The sequence below is a fragment of the Leptonychotes weddellii genome, chromosome X (genome assembly GCF_054177405.1).
Source record: "Leptonychotes weddellii isolate Sample4059 chromosome X, ASM5417740v2, whole genome shotgun sequence".
In the NCBI taxonomy this organism is placed as follows: domain Eukaryota; kingdom Metazoa; phylum Chordata; class Mammalia; order Carnivora; family Phocidae; genus Leptonychotes; species Leptonychotes weddellii.
This window is the reverse complement of record NC_138385.1, coordinates 20,249,233-20,263,723: the sequence shown is the minus strand read 5'-3', so window position 1 is coordinate 20,263,723 and position 14,491 is coordinate 20,249,233. Positions and strand designations below refer to the sequence as shown.

Below are 14,491 nucleotides of genomic sequence, written 5' to 3'. Positions count from 1 at the left end.
TTGGCTCTTTCCATAGTTTGGCTATTGCGGATGTTGCTGCTCTAAACATTGGGGAGCACGTAACCCTTCGGATCCCTACATTTGTATCTTTTGAGTAAATATCCAGTAGTGCAATTGCTGGGTCATATGGTAGCTCTATTTTCAACTTTTTGAGGAACCTCCATACTGTTTTCCAGAGTGGCTGCACCAGCTTGCATTCCACCAAAAGTGTAGGAGGGTTCCCATTTCTCTGCATCCCTGCCAACATCTGTCCTTTCCTGACTTGTTAATTTTAACCATTCTGACTGGTGTGAGGTGGTATCTCATTGAGGTTTTGATTTGTATTATTATTCCCATTTCATAGATTGAAAGTAAACTGACACAGCTATCTGCACTTTACCATACACCAACAGAACTTCAACATAATGCCACTGGAGTATAACTGAAAGAGCTGCAAGACATATGTTTTCTAAGGGGTAGTTGGAGAAACACAAAGTTAAGAAGGGAAAAATAAACAAAGATATTAGAGAAATTTGAAGTCTCTGGCACATATAGCTACAGCAAACATCAAACAAAACCCAAATCTTAACTAGTATACCATAAAACCTTACACTGAAAGCTTATTTGCCTCATTTTCTATTACCCAAAACAACATGTTTAGCTTTTAACAAAAATTTACAAGCAAGCCAAAAGGTAAGGAAAAATATACTTTTTTTTTTTAAAGATTTTATTTATTTATTTGAGAGAGAGAATGAGACAGAGAGAGAGAGCACGAGATGGGGGAGGGTCAGAGGGAGAAGCAGGCTCCCCGCCAAGCAGGGAGCCCGATGTGGGACTCGATCCCGGGACTTCAGGATCATGACCTGAGCCGAAGGCAGTCGCTTAACCAACTGAGCCACCTAGGCGCCCGGAAAAATATACTTTAAAGAGACAAAGTAAGCATCTGAATTAAATTCAGATATGACAGATGTATTGACATCATCAGAAAAGAATTTAAAATGACCATGATTAAAAAGTTAAGAGTTCTAGTGGAAATGAAGCCAAATGGCAAGAAACAGATGGGTAATGTAAGCAGTAAGGCAGAATAAAAGGGAATCTTAGAAAACAACAATAATAACAACACTGTATAGAAATAAAAAATGCCTTTGATGGGCTCTTCAGTAATTCAACTATGTCAAGGAAAAGAATTAGTGATCTTGAAGATAGGTCTATAGAAACTTCCCAAACTAAAATGCAGAGAGTAAAAGGAATAAATATTTAAAAATAAAGTATCTGGGCACCTGGGTGGCTCAATTGGTTAAGTGACTGCCTTCGGCTCAGGTCATGATCCTGGAGTCCTGGGATCGAGTCCCACATCAGGCTCCCTGCTCAGCGGGGAGTCTGCTTCTCCCTCTGACCCTCTTCCCTCTCGTGCTCTCTGTCTCTCATTCTCTCTTTCTCAAATAAATAAATAAAATATTTAAAAATAAATAAATAAATAAATAAATAAATAAATAAAAATAAAATATCCAAGAACTGTAGAATAGTTTTGAAACATGTACCATATTTAATTGAAATAATAGGAGAAAGAGAGAATAGAGCATAAAAAGTATTTGAAGAAATAATAGTCTAAAACTTTCCAAAATTAATGATGGAACTCAAACTACAGATCCAGGAAGCACAAATAACACTAGGCAGAATAAATACCAAACCAAATCAAACCAAACAAAACAAAACCACTTAGGCATATTATATTCAAACTGCAGAAACTAAAGAGAGAAAAAAAATCTTGCAAAGAGCTAGAGGTAAAACAAATCTTTAGAGGAACAAAGATAATACTTAAAACAGACTTATCATCAGAAACCATGCCAGCAAGAAGAGAACTGAATGAAATATTTCAAGTGTTAAAAGAAAAAAAAACTCCACCAAACTAAAATTTCCAGAGAAATTATCATTCAAAAGTAAAAGTGATATACCTTCGCAGAGAACAAAAATAAAGATGATTTATTGCAATCAGACCTGCCTTGCAGGAAATTGTTAAAATATTTTCTTCAGGAAGAAAGAAAAAAATATATGTCAGACGTGGATTGACATAAAGAAAGGAAGAGCATCAGAGAAGGCATAAAGGTGAAATAAAGTATTTTATTTTTCTTATTCTTAATTGATCTAAAAGGCAACTGTTGAAATGGTGATAGTAATGATATATCAAGTGATTATAGATCATGGAAAATGAAAGTGAATGACAATAATATTATAAAGGAGGGGAGGGAGGAAATGGGAATATGTTGTTATAAGTTATCTGCACTACACAAGAGGTGTAATGATGTTATTTGAAGGTATACTTAGATTAGTTAATAATGTGTATTGTAAACTCTAGGGCAACATCTAAGTTTTATTAAAAATATGTATAATTAATATGCTAAAGGAGGACATAAATTAGAATCTTATAAAATGCTCAATTAAAACCAGAGAAGGCAGAAAAAGAAGCCTCTGGCAATAAATAGAAAAAAGTTACAAAAATTGTTGATATAGGGGCCCCTGGGTGGCTCAGTCAGTTAAGCATCTGACTCTTGATTTTGGCTCATGCCATGATCTCAGGGTCGTGAGATGGAGCCCTACATTGGGCTTCATGCTGGCATGGACCCTGCTTAATATTCTCTTTTCCCTCTCCTTCTGACTCCTACACACTCTCTCTCTCTCTCTCAAAAAAAAATTGTTGGTATAAATCAAAATTAATCAATAATCAATAATCACTTTAACTATGAATGATCTAAACATGCCAATTAACAGACAGATATTTAACCAAGGCAGTGAAAGACTTGTTTACTAAAAATAATAAAACATTGCTGAAAGGAATTGAAGAAGACAATAAATGGAAAGACATCTTGTGTTCATAGGTAGAAAGACTTAAAATTGTTAAGATGTTAATATTGCCTAAAGTGATCTACAAATAAACACAATTATGAAATTTTCAACAGTCTGTTTATTTTCAGAAATAGAAAAGCTAATCTGAAATTCATATGAAATTGCAAGGGGTCCCAAATTGTCAAAACAATCTTGAAAAAGAAAAGAAAGTTGGGAACTCCTACAGCCTGATTTCAAATCTTGCTACAAATCTACAGTAATCCCAAAAGAGTGTAAGGACAGACATAGAACCCAATGGCATAAATATGGGTGTCTGGAAGTAAATTAATATATCAATGGCCAATTGACTTTAAAAAAAAAGATTTTATTTATTTGAGAGAGAGAGAGAGCACAAGCAGGGGGGAGGAGCAGAGGGAGAGAGAGAAGCAGATTCCCCGCTGAACAGGGAGCCTGATGCAGGATTCGATCCCAGGACCCTGGGATCATGACCTGGGCTGAAGGAAGATGCTTAAGTGACTGAGCCACCCAGGCACCCATCAATGGCCAATTGACTTTTGACCAAGGTTTGAAGTTCACTCGGAGAGGAAAGAACAGTCTCTTCAATAAATAAATGTGTTTGAACAACTGGATTTCCACATGTAAAGTAATTCAGGCTACTACCTCACAGAATTAACTTAACATGGACCAATAACCTAAATATAATAATTAAAACCATAAAAATCTTAGAAAAAATAAAGGTTAATCTTCATGTTTTGGGATTTGGCAATGTATTCTTAGATATAACACCAAAATCACAAGACACAAAAACACAACAAAACAAAAAAGATAAATTGGACTTTATCAAAATTGAAATCTTTTGTTCATCAAAGACATTATCAAGAAAGTAAAAAAAAATCTACAGAATACACAAAAGTATTTGCAAATTCTATAACTAAGACTTTATATCCAGAATATATTTTAAAAAATCCTACAATCCAACAACAAAAGCAACCTAATAAAAAAATGTGCAAAGGACTTGGGCAGACCATTTTTCTAAAAAGGATATACAAATGGCCAAGAAGCTCACCCAAAGACTCCTTGTATTAGTCAGTTCAGGGTGTTAAAACAAAATGTCATAAACTGGGTAGCTTATAAACAAAAGAAATGTATCTCTCACAGTTCTGGAGGCTAGGAAGTCCGACAAGGTGCCTACAGGTTCAATATCTGGTAGAGTCCTGCTTTCTGTTTCATAGACCATCGTCTTCCTGCTATGTCCTTGCATGGTAGAAAAGGTAAGGGAGCTCTTTTGAGATCTCTTTTATAAGGGCACTAATTCCATATTTATGGGCTGTGCCCTCATGACTTAATCATCTCCCAAAGGCCCCCATATCCAAATATCATTACATTAGGGATTATTATTAAACATGTGTATTTGGGGGGGGTACACAAGCATTCAGTTCATGGCAATGCCCAACATCACTAGTCTTTAGGTAAATGTAAATTAAGATCATAATGAAATACCACTTCACACTTACTAAGATGAGTATAAGGAAAAAAAATACAAGTTGGTGAGGATGTGGAAAAATTGGAACCCTCATGCATCGCTGGTAGGGATGTAAAATGGTGAATCCACTGTAGAAAAACAGTTTGGTGGTTTCTCATAAAGCTAAATATGAAATCACCATATGATAGTAATTCCATTTCTGGATGTATACTCAAAAGAAATATGGACTCAAAGAGATATTTTTGCACCAATGTTCACAGCGGCCTTATTCACAATAGCCAAAAGGTAGAAATAACCCAACTGTCCATTAACAGATGAATGGATAACCAAAATATGATATATCTATACAATGAATATTTTTCAACCATCAAAATGTATGAATTCTGGAGCATGCTACATTATGAATTAACCTTCAAAACATGCTAAATGAAATAAACCAGACACAAAAGGATAGATATTTTATGACTAACTTATATAAAATATATAGTATAGGCAACTTCTTAGAGACAGAAAGTAGATTAGAGTGTACTAAGGATTGAAGTGATTGGGAAATGAAGAGTTATTACTTATGGCTAGAGTTTTGTCTGGAGTGCTTTGGAAATAGATAGTGGTGATAGTTGTACAACATTGTGAATTTAATTAATGCCACTGAATTGTACACTCAAAAAAAGGTAAACAGGTAAATTTTATAATATATATGTTAGATATGTATGTTACCTAGATATATATATGTATCTCTCTATACATCCACAATAAAAAAGTTAAAAAGAGAAAAGAAAAAGAGTCATAAATATACCAGAAATGAAAAGAGAGAAAGATGTTACCATGGATGACAAAGACATAAGAAAGGTAATAAAGGAATACTATAAACAATTGTATAAACACAAATTTAATAACCTAGATGAAATGGATCAATTCCTTGAAAGGCACAAACTACCAAAATTCACAGGAGACAGATAATATCAATTGCCTTATATCTGTAAAAGAAATCGAATAAATGATTAATAATCTGCCAAAAACAAAATCATCACTCCCGTGTGGTTTGACCATTGACTTCTACCAAAATTTAAGTAACAAATGATATGAATCCTCCACAACCGTTTCCAGAAAATAGAAACTGTGGTAACCTTTCTCAATTCATTCTATTTCCAGAAAACAGAAACTGTGGGAACATTCTCAACTAATTTCTCAACTCATTCAACAACTCAACTCATCAATCTAAAAACAAAACTTGATAAAGATATTACAAAGAAGGAAAACTGCAGAACAATATTTCTCATGAACATAGATGCCAAAATTCTCAACAAAATATAGCAAATTGGATCCAACAATATCTAAAAAGAATAATGATAAAGTAGGATTTATTTCAGTTATGCAAAGCTTGTTTAAAATTTAAAAATCAAGGGCGCCTGGGTGGCTCGGTTGAGCGACTGCCGTCGGCTCAGGCCATGATCCTGGAGTCCTGGGATCGAGTCCCACATCAGGGTCCCTGCTCAGCAGGGAGTCTGCTTCTCCCTCTGACCCTCCCCCCTCTCATGTGCTCTCTCTCTCTCTCTCAAATAAATAAATAAAATCTTAAAAAAAAATAAAAAATAAAATAAAATTTAAAAATCAATATAATCCACCACATTAAAACTAAAGAAAGCTAATCATATGATAACAATTGATGCAGGAAAAGCATTTGACAAAATCCAACCCCTATTTGTGATAAAAAACTTATAGCAAATTAAGGAAGGAAGGAAACTTTCTCAATTTGATAAGGTACAAAAGCATTCAAATAACATATTTTCTAGTTAATTAAATACTTTCCCCCTTAAGATTGGGAACAAAGCAATAATATCCTCTCTGACCACTTTTATGCAACATTGTAGTTGAAGTCCTAACTAGTGCAGAAAGAGGGAAAAAAGGGAAGTAAAATGTAAACAGAAATATAACTATCTTTATTTATAGATGATGTGATTGTCTATGTAGAATATCCCAAATAATCAACATAAAATAAATTTCTTTAAAGAATTAATACTGTTAAAATGTCCATACTTCCTAAAGCAATCTACAGATTCAACATAATCCCTATCAAAGCACCAAGGGTATTTTACACAGAACTAGAGCAAATAATCCTGAAATTTGTATGGAGTCACAGAAGACCCTAAATGGGCAAACCAATCTTGAGAAAGAAGAACAAAACTAAAAGCATACTCCCAGATTCCAAATTATACTACAAAGCTATAGTAATCAAAACAGGATGTTGCAGGCACAAAAAAACAAATCAATGAGACAGAACAGAGAGCCCAGAGTAAATCCATGCTTATATATATGATCAATTAATATATGACAAAGGGACAAGAATATACTGTGGGGGAAAAGACAGTCTCTTCAATAAATGATGCTGGGAAAACTGGACAGCTACATGCAAAAGAATGAAACTGGACCACTTTCTTATATTATATATAAAAATAAATTCAAAATGAGTTAAACACTTAAATGTAAGACCTGAAACATAGAAGAAAACATAGGCAGTAAGCTCTCTGACATTGGTCTTTGTGATATTGTTTTTGAAGGCAAGGGCAACAAAGCAAAAATAAACAAATGGGACTACATCAAACTAAAGACTTTTGCACAATGAAGGAATCTATCAACAAAACAAAAAGGCAACCTAACGAATGGGAGAAGATAGTTGCAATGATATATCTGATAAGGGGTTAACATCCAAAATAAATAAAGAACTCATATAACTCAATATCAAAAAAATTAAGCAATCCAATCAAAAATGGGCAGAGGCCATTTTTCCAAAACACATACTTATGACCAATAGGCAAATGAAAAAATGCTCACTACCCATCAGGGAAATGCAAATCAAAACCACAATAAAATATCATCTCATATTAGAATGGCTCTTATCAAAAAGACAAGAAACAAGAAGCTTTGGTGAGAATGTGGAGAAAAGGGAACCCTCATGCACCATTGGTGGAAATATAAATTGGTGCAGCCACTGTGGGAAACAATATGGAGATTCCTCAAAAAATTAAAAATAGAATCACCATATGATCCAGCAACTCCATTTCTAGGTATTTATCTGAAGAAAATGAAAACACTAATTTACCACTATGAGCACCACTATGTTCACTACAGCATTATTTATAGTAGCCAAGATATGGAAACAACCTAAGTGTTCACCTATAGATGAATATAAACAAGATGTGGTATGTGTGTGTATGTATATATATATAATGGAATAATGGATTATAATAATAATATAATGGAATAGTAATTAGCCATAAAAAGAATAAAATCTTGTCATTTGTGACAACATGATGCAACTAGAGGGTATTATGTTAAGTGAAATAAGTCAAAGAGAGACAAATACTATATGATTTTACTTATATGTGGAATCTAAACAACAAAACAAATGAGCAAACAAAACAGGACAGAAACAGACTTATAAGTACAGAGATCAAACTGATGGTTTTCAGAGGGGAGGGAAATGGGAGATAGACTAAATAGGTGAAGTGGATTAAGAAGTACAGTCTTCTAGATATAAAATAAATAAGACAAGGGGATATAATGCACAGCATAGGGAATATAATCAGTACTATTGTAACAACTTTATATGGTAACTAGACATTTATATGGTAACTAGACAATGTGGTGTCTGTTTTGTAATGTATATAAATATTGAATCACAATACTGTACACCTGAAACTAATGTAACATTATGTGTCAACTATACTCAAATTAAAAAATTAAAAAAGAAATTAAATATCTAATAAAAAATATATTTCATGTCATGGATTAAGACTCAATATTGTGTCAATTTTTTCCAACTTGATCTCTGTATTTAATGATATCACAATTAAAATACCACCAAACTGCTTTGTAGATATTGACAAACTGATTTTAATATTTATATAAAAAGAAAAAAAAGATCTAGAGTAGGCAACGCAATATTGAAAACAAAATGGGAGAATTCACTATTTAATTTCAAGACTACCTATAAAGCTACAGTCATCCAGACAGTGTGGTATTGGCCAAATTGTAGAAACATAGATCAATGGGACAAAATAGGTATTCCCAGAAATAGACCCAAACAAATATAATCAACTGATCTTTGACAAAGGAACAAAGAAAATTTGATGAAGAAATGAGTCTTTTCAACAAAGCGTGTTGAAACAGTTGGAGTTCTGTTATGCAAAAAGAAGAGCCTATAAATAAACCTTGCAGCTTTCACAACTATTAAACCAAAATGGATCATAGACATATATGTAAAATGCAAAACTATAAAACTTTTTAAACAAACCATAGAGGAAAATCAATATGATCTTGGGTTTGGTGATATTTATGTAAAACACAAAATCAGTATGCATGAAAAAAATGATGTTGAACTTTTAATAAAGTTTAATAAAGATTAAAAACTTATGCTTGGTGGAAAATCCCATTAAAAGAATGAAAAATAGATGCAGGATCTAGTTACAATGTAGCTATAAAGTGCTGCCTTGTCTTTGCCCCCTGCTCAAAATAAAGCTGTTGCCTTTCTAGCCTGTCCGCCATGGTGCTTAGCAGCCAGGGATGCATGGTCTCAGACATGTTTACCAAGTAAAACACTGACTTGAGGGGCGCCTGGGTGGCTCAGTCATTAAGCGTCTGCCTTCGGCTCAGGTCATGATCCCAGGGTCCTGGGATCGAGCCCTGCATCGGGCCCCCTGCTCAGCGGGGAGTCTACTTCTCCCTCTCCCACTCCCCCTGCTTGTGTTCCCTCTCTCGCTGTGTCTCTCTCTGTCAAATAAATAAATAAAATCTTTAAAAAAAATAAAAATAAATAAAAAAGAATGAAAAATAGGACAACAGCCTGGGAGAAAATATTTGAAAACATATGTCTGCTAAAGTACTTGTATCTAAAATACACACACCTTAAAATTCAAGAATAATAAGGGCGCCTGGGTGGCTCAGTTGGTTGAGCGACTGCCTTCGGCTCGGGTCGTGATCCTGGAGTCCCGGGATCGAGTCCCGCATCGGGCTCCCTGCTCGGCGGGGAGTCTGCTTCTCTCTCTGACCCTCCCCCATCTCATGCTCTCTATCTCATTCTCTCTCTCAAATAAATAAATAAAATCTTTAAAAAAAAAAAAATTCAAGAATAATAAAACAAGACAATATAGATCTGAACACTTTGCCAAAGAAGATATACATATGACAAATAAACATTGAAAAATATGTTAAACATCATTTGTCATTAGGAAATTGCAAATTCAAACAATAATGAGATACAACAATGCACTTATTAAAATGGCTAAAATCTAAAACACTGATAGCATAAACTGCTGGCAAGAATATGGAACAAGAAGAAATCTCATTCATTTCAGATGGTAATGCATAATGGTACAGTCATTTTAGAAGACAGCTTGCCAATTTTTAGATAACTAAACACAGTCTTATCATACATTTTAATAATCATACTCCTGGGTATTTACCCAACTGAGTTAAGAAACTTATGTCCACAAAACAAGCAAAAAAAAAAAAAAAAACTGCATGCAAATGTTTGTAGCAGCTTTATTTATAATTGCCAAAAAGTGGTAACAATCCAGATGTCCTTTGGCAGTGAATGAATAAACAAACTGTATTCATCCATACATTGGAATATTACTGAGTGATAAAAAAGCATAGGTAATATAGTCAATAATATTGTAAAAACATTGTATGGTGGCAGATGGTAACTATAATTTTTCTGGTCAGCATTGGTGAGCATTGTGTAATGTATAAATTTGTCAATTCACTATGTTGTATGCCTAAAACTAATATAACATTGTACATCAACAATACTTCAATTAAAGAAATTCAACTACAGGGGCATCTAAGTATCTGACTCTTGATTTTGGCTCAAGTCATGATCTCAGAGTTGTGAGAACGAGCCCTATGTCAGGCTCCATGCTGGGAGTGGAGCCTGCTTAAGATTCTCTCGCTCCCTCTGCCCCTGCCCCCACCTAAAAAAACTAAATTACAAAAGAAAAAGCTTTACATTTTCAACTATAAAAGAAAAAGTTTTACATTCTGGATTCAAAATAAGTGGCTACTGATGAAGTAAGAATGCTTTTTACAGGAAGAATTTACAGATTAACCTCTTTTAAGTATATACAATGTGGTCTTAGCCAAATGTCAATGACTGATCTTTTAAAAATCTATTTGAAAGTCCTAATGGATAAAATTTTTATAAGCTACACTCAACAAAACTTTTATAAGTTACATAGAGTAAAATATCCAGAAAAAGAGAAATGCCATTGTATAATTTAGGTGAGCATTAGAAATATTCATGTAGGGCGCCTGGGTGGCTCAGTTGGTTAAGCGACTGCCTTCGGCTCAGGTCATGATCCTGGAATCCCTGGATCGAGTCCCGCATCAGGATCCCTGCTCGGCAGGGAGTCTGCTTCTCCCTCTGACCCTCCCCCCCTCATGTGCTCTCTCTCATTCTCTCTCTCAAATAAATAAATAAAATCTTTAAAAAAAAAAAAAAGAAATATTCATGTATTAGGGCGCCTGGGTGGCTCATTTGGTTAAGCAACTGCCTTCGGCTCAGGTCATGATCCTGGGGTCCTGGAATTGAGTCCCACATCAGGCTCCCCCTGCTCGGCGGGGAGCCTGCTTCTCCCTCTCTCTCTGCCTGCCATTCCCCCTGCTTGTGCTCTCTCTCTCTGTCAAATAAATAAATAAAAGCTTAAAAAAAAAGAAATGTTCATGTATTATAAACCTATAGTTAAGTTTAAGCAGTTAAATAGGATTCTGTATCTATTCCAGTAATTAGATATTTCTGCAAATAGACATTTTTACTTATTAGTCACATTATTCTTACCAAGGAAACAAACAACTTTCTTGGCTTTTTCTTATACAAAGAAAAAAAAAGAAAGAAATATCAAGACATGAAGAAACAGATAAATATATATTGCTAAGTAAAAAAAGCCATTTTTTTTTAAGATTTTATTTATTTATTTGACAGAGAGAGACAAAGCAAGAGAAGGAACACAAGCAGGGGGAGTGGGAGAGGGAGAAGCAGGTTTCCCGCATGGGGCAGGGAGCCCGGTGTGGGGGCTCCATCCCAGGACCCTGGGATCATGACCTGAGCCAAAGGCAGAGGATTAACGACTGAGCCACCCAGGTGCCCCCAAAAAGCCATTCTTAAAAAAGCTACATGCCATGTGATTCTAATGATAAGAAATTTTGGAAAAGGCAAACTATGTAGATAGACAAGTATAAGTGATTGCCAGGGGATGGGGAGAGAGGGAGAGTGTTATTGAAAAGTTGAAAAACAGGGTTTTTTAGGTAATGAAACTATTCTTTCTAATGTTATAATTGCAGATTCCTTATACTCTTAATTTGTCAAAACTCACTGAACTTTTTATAGCATGAGTTAAACTAAACTTTGAAAATTTTAAAGTATCATTTAAGAAGTCAGAACAAATCCTATGATGGAGCTCAGAATGTGACAAAACAATCTAACTGCATCACAAATGTATTAAATAATGTCACAGAAATGTATAGGGGAATAAGTTTCTAACTTAAATAACTGTTTAAATGAATGGTGTCTATAAGAATAAAGGCAAAATAAACTTTATATAAGTACTGTACTCTATTTGATAAGATTGTTCCCCATACGGTACAAGTTAACAATTTTAAAACCACTGAACATGTATACTGGAATTGAACAATTAATTAAATGGAAGGTGGATGGTATGAGCCATGTTTCTCATGGTTGCAGTGTGCGTTAATAGATAAGCAAGGGGAGGAAGTTATTATGATCCATCTGGTAGTGAATTTGAGTGAAAGACATGAGTATGAACACATGTTTAACTTAAGACAGAGATAGATGGCTACATATAGAAATACCTATATGTTTATTTATATAGGTTAGTATACACACAAACATTTCCTTGCTTTGTCACCTGAGAGGGCTTAGAAGTAATGATGCCCAAGTAGTGACAAGCACACCTAGCAATCAGATTTTGGTTTCGAATGCTATTCTCCAGGTTTCCTTAGAAAAATGGCTGGTTCTAGTACTGAGGTAGAAAATATATATGATTAACTCAGAACATCTTTTAGTGCCAGAAAATACAAAATGCTAAATAAGAAAATGAAAAAAAAATGGTGGGCATAAAAGGGATATAGCAGCCCACCAAAAGAGCTCCCAATGTCCAAAGCTGGAATGATGTGAACAAAAAAATAAATAAATAGTACTGAATTTTAGCCCAAGGTATAAAAAAAATGACCATGAGTCCATGCTGTTATGAATAAATGATTGATTGAATAATTAAATAAATAAATAAATAAATAAATAAATAAAACCTATAACTACAGTCTAATTGTGAAAAAAAATCAGACAAATCCAAACTGTGGAGAATTCTATAAAGTACCTGACCTGTAACCTTTAAAACTGTTAAGGTAATGAAAGCACAGAAAGTCTGAGAAACTGTCACAGAGAATAGGAAACTAAGGAGACTCAGTGACTAAATGTGGTAATGTAGTATCTGGAATGGAATCCTGGAACAGAAAAGGGTAGTAGAGAAAAGTGGAGGAAATAAAATCAAGTATAATCTTTAGTTAATGATAATGTATCAATATTAGTTTATTAATTATGAAAAAGTACCATGATAATATAAGCCATTAATAATTAAGAAAACTTAGTGTGGGATATATATATGGAACTCTCTATACTACTTCATAATAAATCTGTAAAGCTAAAACTATTCTAAAATTTAAAAATATATGTTAAAAAAATAAACCCAAGACAGTGTTAAATAATTTACAAACAAATCTGTAGGTCTGTTCAGGACTGTCTCTGGACACTTTGTACTAAAAGATATTTTCTTTTTAGATTTTTTATTTATTTATTTGAGACAGAATGAGAGAGAGAGAGCACATGAGAGGGGGGAGGGTCAGAGGCAGAAGCAGGCTCCCTGCCGAGCAGGGAGCCCGATGCGGGACTCGATCCAGGGACTCCAGGATCATGACCTGAGCCGAAGACAGTCGCTTAACCAACTGAGCCACCCAGGCGCCCTTAAAAGATATTTTCTTTAGTGATGTCATAACTTCTCCCTCTTCTCCCTGCTTTCCTCTGCTGTGCTCCTCAGATACCCATACTTATATGTCTGGAAACTTTCTTTCAGAAAATACAAAGATTTGAAACAAATCTGCACTAAAGTATTATAGAAATTTATGTATTATTACCATGACCACTACCACTCTCAAAACAGAGAGCATCTTACAAAAGAAGAGGGGGAAAATGTAGGCCATTATTAAATGGCAATGGTTTTTAGCATATGCAAAATAAGATTTCAGCATGCAAAAATATGTATCACATTTTTTATATTGTGTTAAGCTTTTTTAAAAAATACTGTCCTGGATGTCTGCAAAGGTAAATAACAACATCTATTGTGTTAATACAATTAAATTTTGTGGATGCCATTTTTATTCTTTACTATAAATCATTAACAAAGAAAATGCAAAGTCTGTGAGTCCACAATGTGTCATGTCTGTGTCAGGTAAGAGGACATAAGAAGACGAGTCTCAATCCACTCAGCACCACTTCTCTTGAACTATTAGAAGGCTATGGTCAAATAATCATTGACAAAACAAGAAAAAAATATGCAATGGAAAAAAGACAGTCCCTTCAATAAATGGTGCTGGGAAAATTGGACAGCCACATGCAGAAGAATGAAACTCGACCATTCTCTAACACCATACACAAAGATAAACTCAAAATGGATGAAAGACCTCCATGTGAGACAGGAATCCATCAAAATCCTAGAGGAGAACATAGGCAGTAACTTCTTTGACATTGGCCACAGCAACTTCTTTCAAGATACATCTCCAAAGGCTAGTGAAACAAAAGCAAAAATGAACTTTTGGGACTTCATCAAGACAAAAAGCTCCTGCACAGCAAAGGAAACAGTCAACAAAACAAAGAGGCAACCCACAGAATGGGAGAAGATATTTGCAAATGACGCTACAGATAAAGGGCTGGTATCCAAGATCTATAAACAACTTTTCAAACTCAGCACCCAAAAAACAAATAATCAAGTCAAAAAGTGGGCAGAAGATATGAAAAGACACTTCTCTGAAGAAGACATACAAATGGTTAACAGACGCCTGAAAAAATGTTCATCATCATTAGCCATCAGGGAAATTCCAATCAAAACCACATTGAGA

The 14,491-nt window shown here is 34.5% G+C and overlaps 1 non-coding gene across 1 annotated transcript; it reads left to right on the top strand.

Annotated features, from left to right (window-relative positions):
* The first annotated feature begins 8,757 nt into the window (after positions 1–8,757).
* On the top strand, positions 8,758–8,887 carry LOC115939031 (small nucleolar RNA SNORA63). The gene has a single exon (XR_004073992.1). It is a non-coding gene; the product is annotated as a small nucleolar RNA SNORA63 (small nucleolar RNA).
* The last annotated feature ends 5,604 nt before the right edge of the window (positions 8,888–14,491 follow it).